The sequence below is a fragment of the Nyctibius grandis genome, chromosome 19 (genome assembly GCF_013368605.1).
Source record: "Nyctibius grandis isolate bNycGra1 chromosome 19, bNycGra1.pri, whole genome shotgun sequence".
NCBI classification, from domain to species: Eukaryota; Metazoa; Chordata; class Aves; order Nyctibiiformes; family Nyctibiidae; genus Nyctibius; species Nyctibius grandis.
In genome coordinates this window covers 10382622-10400228 of record NC_090676.1, presented here as the reverse complement: position 1 = coordinate 10400228, position 17607 = coordinate 10382622, and the positions used below count along the sequence as shown (strand labels likewise).

Below are 17607 nucleotides of genomic sequence, written 5' to 3'. Positions count from 1 at the left end.
TGATGAGCCAAGGCCTCTCCCCAAGGCCACCCATCAGCTGACACCACAACTTCTCCTGCCCGCTCGCTATCTGCCCTCACCCTTGCCGCGCTCTGCGACCGAGAGCTGCAGCAGCCGACAAGCTCATCTGCACCCAGTCCAATGGCCAAGGCTGAGAAAGCTGAAGCATTGCTGCTCTTCCCAGGGAGGTTTCACCCCAGGCCTCTGTCAGGGAAGCCCTCAGCAACTCTCCTGCTCTTGCCTTAGGCTTTGTAGCCACCTCCAACATGGACGGAGCCTGGGTGGGCACCTGAAACCTCATCGTCCACGCGGCCCCATCATGGCCCAGTTCACCAGCCCGGGACCCAAGTACTCAATCCCCAGGGCAACAGGTAAACTCACCATTGCAAGGGGGGTGCACCACATCCACTACCTCCAGGGGACAAGCAGCCACCGCTCCACTCCCCTTTGTTCCAGGCCTCCATGCTCTCAGCTGCAGCAAGGACACAGGCCTGCCAGGGGAAGGCTCAGGCTGCTCCTGGGAAAGCCCTGGAAAAGAGCTGCCTGACTCTGCTGAGCACAGAGGGGGCCTTAGCAGCACCTTAACCCCTGAGTGCACGGGAGGAAGCTTGTTCTGTATCTTTGCTATGAACTTGTTGCTCCCACCTCACACTTTTCTTCTTCTCCTCCTCCTCTTTGACTTCTCCTTCTCTCTTCTCTTCTCTTCTCTTCTCTTCTCTTCTCTTCTCTTCTCTTCTCTTCTCTTCTCTTCTCTTCTCTTCTCTTCTCTTCTTTCTCCTCTCTTCTCTTCTCCTCCTTCATCTTCTCTTATCCTTCATCTTCTCTTCCTATTCTCCTTCTCCTTTTTCGTCATCTCTGCTTCTTCTCCTTCACTTTCTTCTTATCCTCCTCAGTAATATCACTAAAGTTTCAATTTCTTTCCCATCTGGGATCTAGGAAAGCAAAACATCACAGAGACGATCTTTACACTTGCTTTAATTTAGCTTAGCAACTGTTCTGGGGTTTAATACTGCATAACAACAGCATTTTGCTGATATTCTGATTAATTGCACAGGGCTTGCATTGTTCTTGCTGGCAGTCATTGTACCATTGTGTTGGCCCGCAGGTAGCATTCTTGGAGGAAAAAGTCACACAGGAAGGGAATTTCTTGAGGCCGGCAACTCCAACCACTGCACTGCGAAACTAGCTGTAAATACGCACTTGCAGGCAGGTGTCCTTTCACAGGCTTTTCTTCCTAGGTTACCTGGCTCATGATCACACCAAACCCAAAGCCCCAGTGTGGACATTTCATGGGGCCAAACCTCCCGTCGTGGACAGCTGCTCTCCAGGTCCTCGGTACTACATCCAGCCCTCCATCACCAGGAACGGGAAGCACGTGGTGCCAGCACATCCATTCTGCGGACTTCCCAAGATAAAGACATCCGACATGACCCCTGGACCAAGTGAGTACCTTTTCTTCAGCACTTCTTCCAGGCGAGACAAGCACACCTTCCTTTTGCCCTGTGCTACTGGGCTACAAAACCATCAGCTCATGCCCCGAACGGGCTTCAGAGGCTTCCAGACAGAAAAGAAATAAGGCTGAGCACCTCCTCCTCACTTTTTGTCTTTGGCTTGAGGAAGAGAGCCCAGCTTCACTGATTTTCTCTGCTTCTTCTCTGCCCTAGGCAACTACTCCACCGACAAGGCCAGCAAACACCTCTACAAATGCGTGCTGGTGCCATCCATGGGCTTCAGGCTCAAGGCTGTCAAAACTGACCAATGTCCAGGTAAGGGAACTTGGGGAAATACACACACTTGCAGCCTGCGTGTCCTCCAGGGAAAATCTGCTGGACAGCTTTTTCAGCAGTTCTAGGGAAAAGCCTACACAGCAGAACACGCTTGCTTGACGTCCCAGAGCACCAACATAACTCATCCCCCAGAAGAAGAACTGGCAACTCAGGCTTGGAGCTGCTGACACACGCTGTGTGCAACAGAATGCAGAGGCATTGGGAGGAAGGGCAAGACATCCTTCCTGCTCCTCACAGCAGGCTTGGCTGGCTGCTTCTCTCCCACCCAGGCGCTGCTCCTCTCCCCGCAGGACTCACACATGCTTTCTTCCCATTCCCCTTCCAGGTCCTGACACCTACACCCTGCCTAGGCTATTGGGACCCAGCACAGTCTACACCCACGCCAGCCCGTGCTACTCCATGAAAGGGAGGAGTAAGCACAATGGCTTTGCTGAAGACCTCTCCAAGGTGAGCTACACTTCTCTGCTCTCTCGCGTCAGTAGCTGTAGCTCAGCTGTTCTCCTCAGGGCAGAAGGGCTCCAACACCTGCTGCAGCCTCTCTTAACACACACCTTCCTGAACCAGCAGCAAAACCCAAGAAGCCACGGGTCCCCTGGCTCTCCTGCTGTTAACTGTGGGAGAAGGGAGGCTCTGCCGACACCTGCAGTCCCTCTCTTTCCAACACTGAGAGTTTTGGTGGGGCAAAGCTCATTGGCACTAATGTCCCTTCTCCTCTGGGAAATCTGCCTCTCTGCAAAAGAACAGGAGATGCCCTTGTTCCAATCGCGCCATGCCTCTCACACGTCCTCTCTGGCCATTCAGCTCAACTAGCGCAGCCCGCGTGGGCACCTGGCAAGAATCAACACTTGCCTTTTGTACCCATCAGCCTCTGTGCCTCTCTTACAGATGCCTGGTCCTGCTGCATTGCCCAGGATGGAACTGGATGTCTGCAAAAAAAGGGCTCCCATGTACACAATGGGAACCAGAATTAGACTTGGAGGGGACAAAACAGTGAAGCCGGGGCCAGCAGACTACTGCCCGGAAAAGGTAAGGCAGCCTGCCCGCCTCTCCTCCTCTGCTTTGCAACAACAATCCCTAAAGCATCTCCCCCTTCCAATGGGGCTTCTGAAAACTCAAGATCACTGGAGTGATAAACCGCAGGACAGCAGGCCTGCTCCCTTGCCTTGGCCCAAGGCCAAGCAGAGGGTGGCCAAAGAACACAGCTTTGCCTCTCCACTGGCTCAGCCATTCAATGCTGATACATGGTCACACATCACAAGGTCTTCAGGAGGACAGAGAAGGGACAAGCAGACCCAAAAGCAGACCTTTCTCATGCACTGGGGATCAGCTGGGAGGGCAGGGGCATCTAGCAAAGTTTGGCTGGAGCTAGAAGGCCTCTGAACTCGGAGCAGGTTCCAGTGCCAGCTCAGCTCCAGCTGTGACCCTGCCCTGCCAGATGGAGTGGGCATGTCACTGCATTTTGCATCAAACACAAGTTCTTTGCTTTGAGTGGCCTAAAAACACTTGAGGGATGTATTTTCCCTGCCCCTAAAATCCTTTTCTCTTGCCTTTACATTCCTTCCCAAAAAGGGGAGAAATGCCGATCAGTAACAGCAGCAGACCGTTAGAAATGTCCTGATAACACAGGTGGTTTCCAACAAGCGTGCCACTGGGACAGTGGGAGTTAGCTCAAAGTGCCCAGCCATGCACACAGCAATGCACGACAAAGGGCAAACGCACATTCATCAACTTCTTAGGCCAGATGGCCTCACTGAAGACAAGTCTTCTTGAGAATGTGGCACCACAGTCACCTTTTTTTCTTTTCCCTTCTCCCCTTCCAGGTGATGCTGACCAAGCCCCAGGCACCTGCTCCCACTTTTGGACTCGCCATTCTGTCTACACAACTACTTTAATACCTCTGTGATGAGTCAAATAAAACAACATACCCCAAAGATCTTGTCTGTTCACCTTCAGCTGTGGGGAGAGCGGGTGTGCGTGAGTGAGGACGATTGGCTCTCTCCATTTCATGTCTATGCCTCAGCCAAAACATTGCACGATTAGGATGAGGGGAGAGCACCGAGATCAACAGCATAAGCAAGGCAGAGAGCTCTGACAGCACCCTTTCACCTGACTAGAGCTAAACACGGCCCTGTGAAAGCAGTCCAGCCCTTCCCTACATGCTCTCACCCCACGGCTGAGCATCCCGCAGGCACAGGCTTGCCCCCAAGGACACAGCCCACCTCGACACTCCCCTTGTCAGTGCACATGGGTGGCTTCTCTCTAGGGTGCAGCTGGATGCTGTAGAAATTTTCACATAACTGTTGTAGAAGTTTTCATGAATTAAGCAAATAAGAATCAATAGAGATGAAATAGAATTAAGAACAGAATAATTAATATAAGTCCATCTGAATAAACATAGGTGGGTTTTCACCATCCATTAATATTGTTCTTAAATCTCTTTTATATAATCCTTACCTATGACTGAACAAATCATCAGTCAAAGCTTAATGAGTAGCTAAGCAGGAGTAGGCCTAGAAGTATTAATAAATATGCAGAAAAATCACTTTCACCACAATGGGCACATAGATATGAACTGGTTTTACTTTTGGCTGACAACATCACACTTCAAAGGTGCAATACTTTGAATCCAGCCACTTCAATACCTTTGCCGACTGAAGGGGAAAAAAGATCAACATGACTGTACCCAGGTATTAGCAGTTTCCAGTAAGCCATATAATGATCTTCAAGACCAACCCCTGAGTGACCCAGACATCAACCTTTTGACAGACGGCTCGTCCTTTTACGAAGAAAGAAAAAGGTATACTGGCTTCGCAGTAACAACAGAAAAATCTGTGTTAAAAGCTAACCCTCTTCTATTGCTGTGGGGGCACAAGGTGTGGAAATCATAGCGCCTACTGAGGCGGCAAAGTCGGCAAAAGGTCAAAGAGCTGATATTTACACGCCCTCGAAATACGCTTTTGGAGTTTGTCATGCTACAGGTACCCTGTGGAAAGAAAGAGGATTTTTTGACTTCAGCTGGAAAAACCACTGCACACGGGAAGGAGGTACGTGAACTTTTAGAAGCTATACAGTGACCTGCACAAATAGCAGTAATTCATATAAAAGCTCACACAAACCACCAAGATGCACTGTCGCGAGGAAATCGCTCTGCTGATCAAGCTGCGAAAACTGCAGCCAAACAAATTCACCTTATTATGGCAGTTTTGTGTGTAGCAGAGAAACTTGACAGGCTTCCAAGTGCAGAGGAGATGTATGAGGCTCTTCCAGAGGAAGAAATGAAATTTTGGAGATGACTTGGTGCGGAACAATGGAATGGACAATGGACGCTGGGCAACAAGCCTCTACTCCCAAAAAGGTATTTCCTACTACTTGTCCGGTGGTTCCATGAAAAATGCCATGGGGGACCTGAGGGACTTGCACCGAGAATTCAACGGCTGTGGGCTGCACCCGGAGTCTACTCCGCAGTGAAAAGGATTACTGAAAGCTGTAAACTTTGCCGACAGTATGCTACCACTAGGATTCAGCCACCTCAAGGTAAAAGACCGCCCGCGGTGTTTCCTTTTCAAAGATTACAGATTGATTATGCTGAGATGCCAAAAGCAATGGGGTATTCATACTTGTGAATGATTGGAGATCAATTATCAAGATGGGTAGAAGCCTTCCCAGCCAGAAAGAATGATTCAAAAACAGTAGTGAAAGCTTTGCTGGAAGAATTAATACCCCGATATGGAGTTCCTGAAGTAATTGATTTGGATAGAGGAGCTCATTTTTCGGCGGCGATACTGTTGTAAGTTTACAATGCTTTGGGAGTCACAGGGAAGTTACATACACCCTATCACCCTGAGTCCTCTGGACAGGTAGAAAGAATGAATAGGACCATAAAGGAAAAGACTGTTAAAGTGTGTAAAACAACTGGATTGAAATGGCCAGAGGCTTTGAATTTGGTTCTATGGGACATTCAGAAAACACCCAGACAACCTGTTGGGTTATCGCCAGCAGAAATATTGTTTGGGTGAGTTTTGGCTGTTCCAGGCACTTATTTGCTAGCAAAACCAAGTTTATTGGATGGAGATGAACGAGTGGCACAGTATATACTGTACTTGCAAAATTCGTTCTTTGAAATGCGAAAGCATGCCTATTGGTATCAAGGTGGATCTCCTGAGATACAAGTACATAATATTCAACCAGGAGACAAAGTATTGATTAAAAAAACCAAACAAACAAACAAAAAAACCCAAACCAACAACCTTCAAGAGGAAAAATAGATTTGAACCAAAGTGGGAAGGACCCTATGTTATATTTTTAACTTCTTTTTATGCTGTCAAAGTTGCAGGCAAAGAACCCTGGGTCCATCATTCTCATGTCCGCAAGGAACCCGAGGAAGGATGAAATATTTTAGTTTGTTCCTTTTTCTTCCATCTGTAAATGTTGCCGTTTCACCGTGTGTAAAATTTGCTATTCGTTACCATGATTCCAATACCAATGCCTCTCGTGTGCTTCATAATAATTGTTCTTGGCGATCTGCAGGCTTCTTTGTAGCAATTAAGACAAAGACTGGGGAAGTCATTTTTACGTCTAGCTATCCAAAGATTGAGCCCAGAGGAATTATTTATCAGTTTGGAAAAAACAATAATAAATATATCTGGGGAGATGATAGAAAAATTAACCAATGCCTCAATGCGTGGATTTCTGACATTGCAAAAAGAAATTACAAAACTCTCTAAAATTACAATTCAAAACAGAAATACTCTAGATGTGATATTAACCTCACAAGGAGGAGTGTGTACAGTTTTAAGTATCAGTTGCTGTACGTACACAGACATATCTGGAGAACTGCTCACAGATGTGCACAAAATGTGGGAAGTGAGTTCTATGATGCAAAAAGTAGAAAAAGACGACACCTCGTGAGGATCTACTGAAACACTCTCTTGGCTCACATCTTGGTTCCCAGACTTAGCTTTATGGATAAAGCAGCTGATTGTAATTGTCTTGTTTATAATTAATATCATTGTGATTATACTAGTGTTAGGACAATGCTGTATGAGATGTTTGTCTTCCTTTGCTTCAAGAATAGGATCATCATGGAGATACAAATAATTGCAGGGATGCAATAAAAACAAAAGGAGGGAATTGTTATAGAAATTTTCACATAATTAATGTAAAAGTTCTTATGAGTTAGGGAGACAAGGATCAATAGGGGTGAAATAGAATGAAGAATAGAATAATTAATATAAGTCTATCTGAATAAACACGGGTGGGCTTTCACAATCCATGAATATTGTTCTCAGAGCTCCTTGTGTAATCCTGACCTATGACTGAACAAATCATCAATCAAAGCTTAATGAGTAGCTAAGCAGGAGTAGGCCTAGAAGTATTACCTTCTGATGATTTTAGTAAAGGGGATGTATGGTTAACCTTTTCTTTACCTTAAAAGAAATATAGGATACTTATAAATAAACATTAATAGAAATAAAGTTCCAAATAGACTTTAGCTATTTTAGGTTAATACTTAGGAGACGCTGGCAGCGGAAACCAGACTCTGGTCAACCCGAATCAAGACGGGGTGAGACCAGAGTCGGAGCAGAACCAGAACATAAAGATCAGCTAAGCAATGGAAAAGAATGGACTTTTGTGGACTCCTGACAATGGACTTTTGTGGACATCTAACAATTGAAGAAAAGAAGAATTGAAATAGCGAGTAGAATTTTAACAGAAGCTTATGAAAAGTTTATGATGTAATTGATTATTAGTTTCTATATAAACCGATAGTGAAATTGAGTCAGGTACCATTCACTGCTGTGGTGGTCCAACTCTGAGGTGTTTAATAAAACCAGCAAACCTAGAGACCCGGACTCTGCCAATTTTCTTTAACATACTTGTAATCATCTCTGCAAAGTTGAGGCTAAAACTGCCTGAAAAGGAAATGGTTTGAATTTTGTCTTAGAAATTTCCTTCTTTTTTTCCCTCCCCCCTCCTCCTGACTGAGCAGCTTCTGGGATCCTGGAAGCATGCTCGTTAGGGTCTAGTTTTCAGCTCTTAATGCAGGCCCAGTCGGGCCAGAAGTCCAGACGGGTTTTGTTTGAATTGTGCTTTGGAATCAGGGAGGGCTTGTTGAACAGGACATGGCTTTTTCTTTTTTTTTTTCATTCACACTCTGGTTCTCGGGGTTTCTCAGTACTTGTAATTGGGGCAGACTGTGTGCCGGTTGTAGTCTGATTTTCTGACAAATACTCCTTTTGGGTCTGAGTAAAGTTTACAGTGCAGAAGCAAAGCTTTATTCTTTGGGAAGAGCCATGAGCACTGCTCTTACCCTTTCCAAAACAGTGCTTCCAGAAAAAAGGATAAAATTCTCACTTTTGCAGTGCAACTGTTCTTTCAAGGTCAGTCCTTCAAGCTTTACTGGTATCATTTGAGCAGGATTAAATTCAACGTCTCCTACCTTTTTTTGTTAACTAGGGTAAGTAGTGTTTATCAGAGGCTGCAGATAATACCCGTTGAAAGATGTAACTCTCATTTGTCAGTGTCTGTTATTGGCCGAGACTTTATAATGGCACAAATTTCGTAGTTGTATGGGAGTAATTCTGAAAATCTGGATGGGCTTTTGTAGTTTGTCTTGAACAAGTTTGAAAAAGGTAATCCTCTGTTCTTGGACAGGTCGATGTTGTCTGTCAATCCTGTGTGTCCGTGTGTCCCCCATCCCCATTTTGTAGGTTAATTATGAAAAGAAAACCTGTTGGGGAAGTTTGTCTCTGACACAGCAGCCTTGTCCTCAGCCCGGAAACTTAGCGATTAGTTCCTCCTTTGCTGTAGTACCTGCTCCAAAGAGTTGACTCTGTGTACCTTGCAAAATGGCACTGATTTACTCTTGAAATACAAATAGTGGGTTTTTGAATATGCTGCATTGTTGTTACAATAGCTAGCTAGACTTCAAAGAAATAATTTTGGAAGATATTTCTGATAACTACAGCCCCAGAACTGTCCCATGCTTAATGAGACTTGCACCTTCTACAGTTGGCTTACATGTATTAGTTTTACCTAAACCTGTGTTTGTAGAAAACCACAATACGTATCGAGATTGAAACAGTATATCAGGGCCTTTAGCCTGTCCAGAGCAGAAAGGATGGAAATGTGTTGTCTAGTCTATTTGCCTGGTAACAGGGGATCAGCTCTGTTTGCTTATCACATTTATAAGACAATTATTACATTTGCGTTTGTCTCATTGCCCAGCTTCTGACTCACTGGAAGGCGTGGATAGTAATGCAGAATCTAATGTGTAACACATACGAACATACTATTTAAAATATATCAATATAAAAAGATATTTGAACACACAATATTAAATACCATGATCCTGTGTGAGTAATCGTTTTTTTCAGAATCCAATAGCCGGAGTGTGCAGTTGAAAGCTGTGCTGACAAAAACAGCTGTACCAGCAGAGCTGAGATGTTATTTCATTGTCTTTGTTGACTGAGGTGCTCTATTCCCAATTGCTTAATTGTTCTGATCGTACAAGTGTGTAACATCAATGATTTGCAGAGCTCCATCCATTTCAGTGTGATGAAATGGACTGTAGTAGTATGTTGCATAAACAAAAGTAGATCTGTAAAGCTTGAACTTACTTGTTTGAAGTTAATAGTTTTGCTTGCCCCAGCCTGTGTACTGGTTGGGCTGCACAAAACAGACTTGGGAAACCTACCAACGTTAACCCAGTGGTGTTCTTGTTGGTACAGCAGAGGGAATAAGGCAAGAACTGTCTCTTCTGCTGGCAGTCATGGCTGAAAATAGAATAGGATAAAAGCTTTAGTTTATTGTAAGTACTAGAGAGACCAAAAGAAAGAAACACAGATCTTAATTTGCTACTGAAGTTGTTCTTTAGAAAGGCCTTCTGTTGTCTTTAAAGGTAGTTGCACTTTCTGCTTTCTCCTGTATGTGAGGGGTCTTTTTTTCTTTTTAATACAGTAATTTCAAGGAATTTGTTTGCACTAACTGACTCCTCATAAATTTTAAAACCTTTTAATTATCTCTGAAACCCTTTGACGAGGTTGTCTGGCTGTGAAGATCTTTAGATTTTGCTTCTAAGAAGAAGAAAGTGTGCAGTTCTCTTGTCTGTGTCACTATAGAAAATGAGCCAAAGAATTGAACCGTGGCCTGTGGCAGTGCCATACTTTCCCTCGAATGCAAGGCTTCTCCATTAAAGATTTTTGTTTTCTTTTAACATGGTTTGTTAGCTTCCTACAAGGAGACCTAAGGATGTGACTCAACTTTGCAGAAGGAAGGTGTCCTGGTTTGGCCTAAACCAGGCCGATTTTCCTTTCAGTGATTTTTACTTTCAGCTAAGTCTCCTCTAAGTAACTGCACTTTCTGAAACTAACTGCATGTTTTTGCAGACAGTGTCTGCTTCCAGGACTGATAACGCTCGAAGTTTGTAGTTATCGCTGAGGCACTGGTAGGGATGTTGTGCAGAAAGGCTCTTGCTGTACTTGTTCTTGAGAGAAACCAAGGTCACTGCTGAATTCCTCACTGCTTACGAGTGAAGAGCCGAAGGGGGGTCGCAGCTGCAGGGGGGAACGGACAGGGCAGGTGACCCAAAATTGACCAACGAGGGTATTCCATCCCATACACGTCATTCTTGGTATAAAGCGGGGGGATCACGAGGGTCTCACTCTCTTTCTGCTATGGCCGGTGTCCAAGGAGGACTCCGTCTGTTTTCCTGCTGCCCCCGATCCCGATCCGGGCATCCCTGAATCTAGCTCTCGACCGTCGCTAGGCCCAGCCTGGGCCTTCCCGGAGCCTGCCCTGCAGTGCCGGTGGTGACGTGGCTGACTTCAGGGGAGCTCAATCTTGGTTTTGTATATATATTTGTATATATTTGATTATTTCTATTATTGTTATTACACTTTTTTTTGTCATTATTATAGTTTATTAAAGCTGTTTTAACTTTCCAACCCAGAAGCCTCTCTCCCTTTTCCCTTTCCCTTTCCCTTTGGGGGTGGGGGGGAGGGTTAACAGAGAGCATCTGCCACAGGTTTAATAGCAGGCCCAGCTTTAAACCGTGACAGAAGGAAACATGAAATGTAGACTGTTCTCCTGTTCTGAACTTCCAGAAAGTCTTTGCAGAGGGCTCAAGGTTGTTGCTAAGTAAATGCAGAACTGCTGTACTGTGCATGGAAAAAAGGGGAAGCATGGCTATGTGTGAGTGCTCTTGGCTGTATGGAGAAGTCATTGCATGTAAGTAAAACAAAAAAGCAACCTACCTCCTAATTTAAGTAATTTCAATCCAAAGGAGCGTGAAGTCCCCTTCTTCCCTTCCCTCCTTTCTTAGGATGTGAGAATAAAATACTGTGTGTCCTTGTTGTTTGAGATGGTGGATTCAGGTCTGCTGACACTGGTGTTCAAACAAGGGAAGCATGGCCAGGAGGACAATAATACTGCTGGTTCTCTGTTTTTGTAGATACTTGAATCGTTCTGTCATTTATAGGTCTGAATATGATGACTCCTTTCATCTGTTGATCCAAGCCATCCAGAGAGACCTGGACAAGCCTGAGAAGTGCGCCCGTGTGAACTTCATGTGCTCACTACCAATTTAGAAGGCGAAGTGGCGAGCATCAATATTAATCTTCTTGGTTTACGGTAGACTTGTTTCTCTAAAAGTACTATGCTAGCCAAGGAATAGAAGGTGCAGCAGCCAAACATTTTTGTCTTTTATTCCATTTATTATACAGTTAGTGCTGAATGGGCCTTCCATTGTCACAGGAGTGATATCTTCTTCATCGTAGTACTGTTAGGGTGACTTTTTTTCCCCAGACTATGGTATGGACAGTGTACTGAAGTACAGTTTTATAATAAGTGTCCTGGTTTGGCCTAAACCAGGCCAATTTTCCTTTCAGTGATTTTTACTTTTAGCTAAGTCTCTTCTAAGAAACTGCACTTTCTGAAACTAACTGCATGTTTTGCAGACAGTGTCTGCTTCCAGGGCTGATAATGCTCGAAGTTTGTAGTTATCACTGAGGCACCGGTAGGGATGTTATGCAGAAAGGCTCTTGCTGTACTTAGTCTTAGAGAAACCAAGGTCACTGCTAATTTCCTCACTGCTTACGAGTGAAGAGCCGAAGGGGGGTCGCACTCGCAGGGAGGAGCGGACAGGGCAGGTGACCCAAAATTGGCCAACGAAGGTATTCCATCCCATACACCTCATTCTCAGTATAAAGCGGGGAGATCACGAGGGTCTCGGCCTGCCAGCTTGAGCCTGCTTGAGCATTCGGTACCTGCTTGAGCCTTCGGCCCTTTCTTCTCCCTTCTCGCCCTTCTGGTACGGCCGATGTCCTAAGAGGACTCTGTCCGTTTTCCTGCTGCCCTCAGTCCTGATCCGTGCATCCCTGAATCCAGTTCCCGTCCATCGCTGGGCCCAGCCTGGGCCTTCCCGGAGCCTGCCCTGCAGTGACGGGGGTGACGTGGCCGACATCGGGGGAGCTCGATCTTGGTTTTGTATATATTTGTATATAGTTGATTATTCCAATATTATTATTATACTCTTTTTCATTATTATAGTTTATTAAAACTGTTTTAACTTTCCAACCCGTAAGTCTCTCTCCCTTTTCCCTTTCCCTTTCTTTTCGTGGGGGGAAGGGTTAACAGAGAGCGTCTGCCACAGGTTTAATAGCTGGCCCAGCTTTAAACCGTGACACAAGGCATAGCTAAATTCTACTAGGTTTGTCTTTGGTGAAATGCACTATTTTTTTCCTTTGGTTACCAACCAACAGCAAAATTGTACTCTCAGGATCCTCAGACTTCCTCTCTCATGGCAGAGTCACTTAGCAGGAGGTTCAGGTTGGACATTAGGAAGAATTTCATCTCAGAAAGGGTTATTAGACATTGGAAGGGGCTGCCCAGGGAGGTGGTGGAGTCACCATCTCTGGAGGGGTTTAAGAAAAGACTGGACATGCCACTTAGTGCCATGGTCTAGTCGACAGGGTGGTGTCAGGGCAACGGTTGGACTCGATGATCCCTGAGGTCTCTTCCAACGTGATTGATTCTGTGATTCTGTAACTACTCATCTCTTCAAGGAATGATTTGCTATAAAAAGTTATTAGCTTGTTATAAAAAGTTACTAGCTTCTCAATACTGAATTATTTTTTGCCATAGGTATGCTGTCTATGTGCTGCTCACAAAAGGCGCAGAATGAGTAGAGATTCCCCGTAGGCGAAAAAAGAAATTACTGTTAAAAACAGGAAAAAGAAAATTGAAAGTACTTTTAAGTACTTTATTCTCTCAGTTATTCAGTGGCACAGAAACCCGAACTGGTATTGTTTGCTTTATAATCACCTGCTATCTGTTGAGACTGTGCCTTTGAAAAACCTCTGCTTGTTCCAGGTAATCAGATTTCCTTTTATTTGGACAAGAAGGAGACCTGGGTTTGTTCTTTCTAAATTGTAAAAACTTCACAAACCGGTTGAAATGATGTGTTTCACTGCGCGCGTTTTTGCTGTGTTGAAGACCATGCCATAGTCTTCCCCCTCTGAAAGTGTATTGCTGAAGGTTCTTTTCTTTTTCTTTTTTTTTTTGTTGTTAAATTTGTTGCTCGAGGACCCACAGATTAAAGCTTCCGTGTCCTGAGGCACACGACACTATCTCACTGTGACACTGCATCTTCAGATGCCTTTGATATCAGTCTCTTATTTCTGTAATACTGCACGAAGTGTAATGTAAGTAGCCGATGGATGAATTATGTGAATGTGTCTGGTCGAGTCATTTTAATTAATATTGAATAACGAAATGCTCCTTTTGTTTTGAGGGATACGGTCAGATCTAGATGGGCCCAAAGTGCAGGTTTTGAAATAGCTTTTACAAAGCCTGCGAGGAGCTGGTGACCTCAACTCAACAACGTCCCCTCTGCCAGCCTCATTGGTTGGGTGATTTTTTCGTGTGTGTGTTGTTTTGATACTTGGCTTCAAAAGCAAAAAGAAAGAGAAAACACATTAATATCTTTTATTTATTAAACCTTAAGGAATGGAACAGAAATCAATTGACAGGAGAGGCTTGCAAGCTGAGTGACTGGCCTGCGTCTTTTAAGGTGATTGTGTCGCAACTTAGCGATTAACAGAAGGAAAAGTCTATTATTTCCTAAGATTGTCCCGTTAACAGACTCGAGATGTTTCTCCGGTTTGGAGAAGAAAGAATGGACCAAGAAGAGTTAGCTGGCAGACAGCCAAGAGGTGTTCAACTACGCTGCAATTAAGCACTATGTTTTAATTTAGTCCTACTAACTGCCAAAGTATGAGGAATTTTTTTGATGTTTCTGTGAGGCACAGATTTGCCGAGGCCTTTGTTCTGGTTTTGAGTCTCAAACATAAATGGAGTAAAAAGTAATTGGAAGGGATTCTGTTGTCAGGTGTGTTTGTGACAACGAGGTAAGAGTATGCAGCTCCACTCCTGTGAGTTTTCTTTAAAAAAAAAAAAAAATATGTGGTACTGTGCAAATGGCTGTTTCTGGTTATGTAGGTGATGGTGACGGTGCCTGTGCTTCCCAGGATTTTCCTCTGGCGTCTCTCCGCCTTCCAGGGACGCAGACTCATGACTGGCACTACTAAGGTACGACCACCTGAACCTGCCTACAGTCGCTGATTTGAAATCCTCTGGTAATCCCCACCTCTTCCAGAGTGCCAAATTCGTTCCTCTTGGGCCAGATGCAAAATTTGATGCTGGAGTTTGAATGTGGTTATTCTTAATTACCGCAGCCTGGTTGTTCTGAGTATCACGAGTGGCTCAAGCCACCTGTACATTAAATCTGGTTTTTGGTAATAGCCTGACATTTTCTCGCCTGCCGGACACTGCAGGCTGGGTGCCACAGCCATGCTGACCACATGCAGCGCCGGGGGGTGCCACCAAGTGAGGTCACAAGTGAGGTCCCATTGCCCGGGCAGGGAGGGGCTGGGCATCCCCTGTGGGGGCCGTGGGGCTGGCTCAGCCCTGGGCACCTGGGTGCTCTTGGGGTCCCTCCAGGCCCCCCTTTGCCCTCATGTCCCCTCAGACCTCCCTGTTGCCCTACGGTGTGTTCCAGAGCCCCGTGTTCAGACACCCCCAGAGTGCCCCCAGGACATCCCTTTCCCTTTGGCACACTGCAGAGCCCTGCCTTTCCACCTTGACATTAAATGTGTAAGATTCAAGGTTCACAGAAATCCTAGCTTTTGTCACTTCAACTCTTCTCCTCCTCCCAGCAAACAGGAAGAGCTCATGCAGAAAAGAGGAAAAAGAACATGAAACTTCTTCCATTCAGTTTGCCCTTTCAGGATTTGGAAGCTCCCAGCAATGGCGATTCCTGGCTCACCGTTTGTCTTCTTTGTCAGGTTTGCGACAATGATGGAGAACACCCTCTTATAATGACAGCCTTTCCCCCACTCTGAAAAAATCTCTTCCAGCACTGGCAATAAAAAGGGTCTTTGCACCTGCTTCTCTCATCTGATCATGGTTTGGTGTTACAATTGTAGACAGGACTTTATGTATTTCTTACTGGACGCCTTTGAAATAAGGAACATGGAAGCATTTGGGTTGGAAAGGACCTTTAAGATCATTGAGCCCAACCCTTAACCCAGCACTGCCAAGGCCACCACAAACCCATGTCCCTCAGCACCACATCTACACTGCTTTTGAATCCCTCCAGGGATGTGGACTCCACCACTGCCCTGGGCAGCCTGTGCCACTGCTTGACAACCCTTTCCATGAAGAAATTGTCCCTGATCTCCAACCTAAACCTCCTCTGGCACAACTTGAGACCGGTGCCTCTCATCCCATCACTTGTTACCTGGGAGAAGAGACTGACACCCACCCTCCTTTCAGGTACTTGTAGATGGCGATAAGGTCTCCCCTCAGCCTCCTTTTCTCTTTATATTCATTAAACCGTTTACCAACTGGCCGTGTGACTGGCTGGGGAGCGTCCCGGGGCTGGGGGAGCCGGGGGTGTGCCAGTGCGAAGCCACACTCTGCGCTCCGCAAGGGCCTGCTGATGGGGGGCACTCCTGGCTGGCTTCGTTTAGCCCAAACCCGGGGCTAAACAAGAGCAGTTTTTCTCTCACCCAATGTCCCTTCCCCAGATGAGGAAGGGAATTGGGAAAAAGAGAGGGAGACTCGTAGGATGAAGTTAACCAGATTTAATGAAATGAAGAAATCAATAGAAATGAAAACACAAACCAGACAACAGTACACTCATCCACAGAGCACTGGCAAGTTGCTCCAGGAATCACAGCAAGGAAGAGGGAGAAGGGAGGAGAGGCAAGGAGAGCAGGAAAAGCCCCCCCTCTTCCCAGAAAACCCTCTCTTTTAGAGTGAACTTGATGTCAATGCTACAGAACACACCTGTGGGCCAGCCAGGGTCAGCAGCCCCACATTTAACTGCTGAGGGCCTTGATCACCATGGCTGGCCACAAACTGAAACCAAACCCCAGTGAAACCAGGACAGGATTCTACCACTTATTCTATATCATTTACATCAAGTCACTACTGTTTTCCCCACCCTCAACAGAAATACACACCCACACAGATAACTCTCTCCAGTCCATTGGATCAATTCAGTCCCAGTACATGGGTTCCATTTCTCATAGTATTTGTCAGGGCAGGAGAAAACCTCAGGGTGGGATCCCCTCAGTTAGGAGCTCAGGACCAGGCCTCCAGATGGTGTCATGGACTGTTGTAGTTGGGCAGAGCAGGATGGTGCATTGCATCTTGATCTTGCAGTGCATGTACCTGTTGCAGCCCATGGTCATGGTCTGAGGTGATTCTTACTCTAATGAATGACACTCAGCATCATACAGTTATTGGCTATTCTCGCCCAGAATTAAATCTCCTTGGGGTACACATTTAACTTCCCCATCCTCCTGCATCATCCACCAGGTGCACCCAGGGCCTTGAGCAAAAGCAATTCCACGCATAGCTTTGCCTTTGCTCGAGGCAGGAGTATCCCAAACTGTTTTCCCCAACATATTTCTCACATGAACCACAGGGACTTTATCCCCCTCTACAGTGCGCAACAGCTCGGACTGAGCAGGACCAGCCTGGCTGATAGATCCCCTGGAATTAACTAACCAGGTGGCCTCTGCTAAGTGTTCATCCCAGTTTTTGAAAGTCCCATCACCCATTGCTTTCAGGGTAGTCTTCAACAGCCCATCACATCATTCCACTTCCCGGCAGCGGGTGCATGGTAGGGGATGGGATACATCCATTCCATACCAGGCTCTTCAGCCCAGGTGTCTATGAGGCTATTTCGGAAATGAGTCCCGTTGTCTGACTCGATTCTTTCTGCAGTGCCGTGTCACCACAAAATCTGCTTCTCAAGGCCCACAATAGCGTTAACAGCAGTGGTGTGAGGCACGGGGTATGTTTCCAACCAGCTGGGACTTGCTTCCACCATGGTGAGCACATAGCGCTTGCCTTGGCAGGTGCGTGGAAGCCAGATGGAATCAATCTACCAGGCCTCTCCATACTTCTATTTCAGCCATCGTCCTCCGTACCACTGGGGTTTCAGCCGTTTGGCTTGTTTAATTGCAGCACGTTTCACATTCGTGGATGACCTGTGCGACTGTGTCCATGGTCAAATCCACCCCTCGTCACAGGCCCATCGATATGTAGCATCTCTGCCTTGATGGCCCGATGTATTATGGCCCCACTGAGCTCGAAATAGTTCACCTTTATGCTGCCAGTCCAGATCTACTTGAACCACTTTGATCTTAGCAGCTTGATCCACCTGCTGGTTGTTTGGATGTTCCTCAGTGGCTCTGCTCTTTGGGACGTGAGCATCTCCGTGACGTACCTTCACAACCAGCTTCTCTAA

General features: G+C 45.9%; 1 pseudogene; it reads left to right on the top strand.

The window, feature by feature from the left end:
• Positions 1 to 266: 266 nt before the first annotated feature.
• LOC137672337 (ciliary microtubule associated protein 1A-like) lies at positions 267 to 3679 on the top strand (annotated as a pseudogene).
• The last annotated feature ends 13928 nt before the right edge of the window (positions 3680 to 17607 follow it).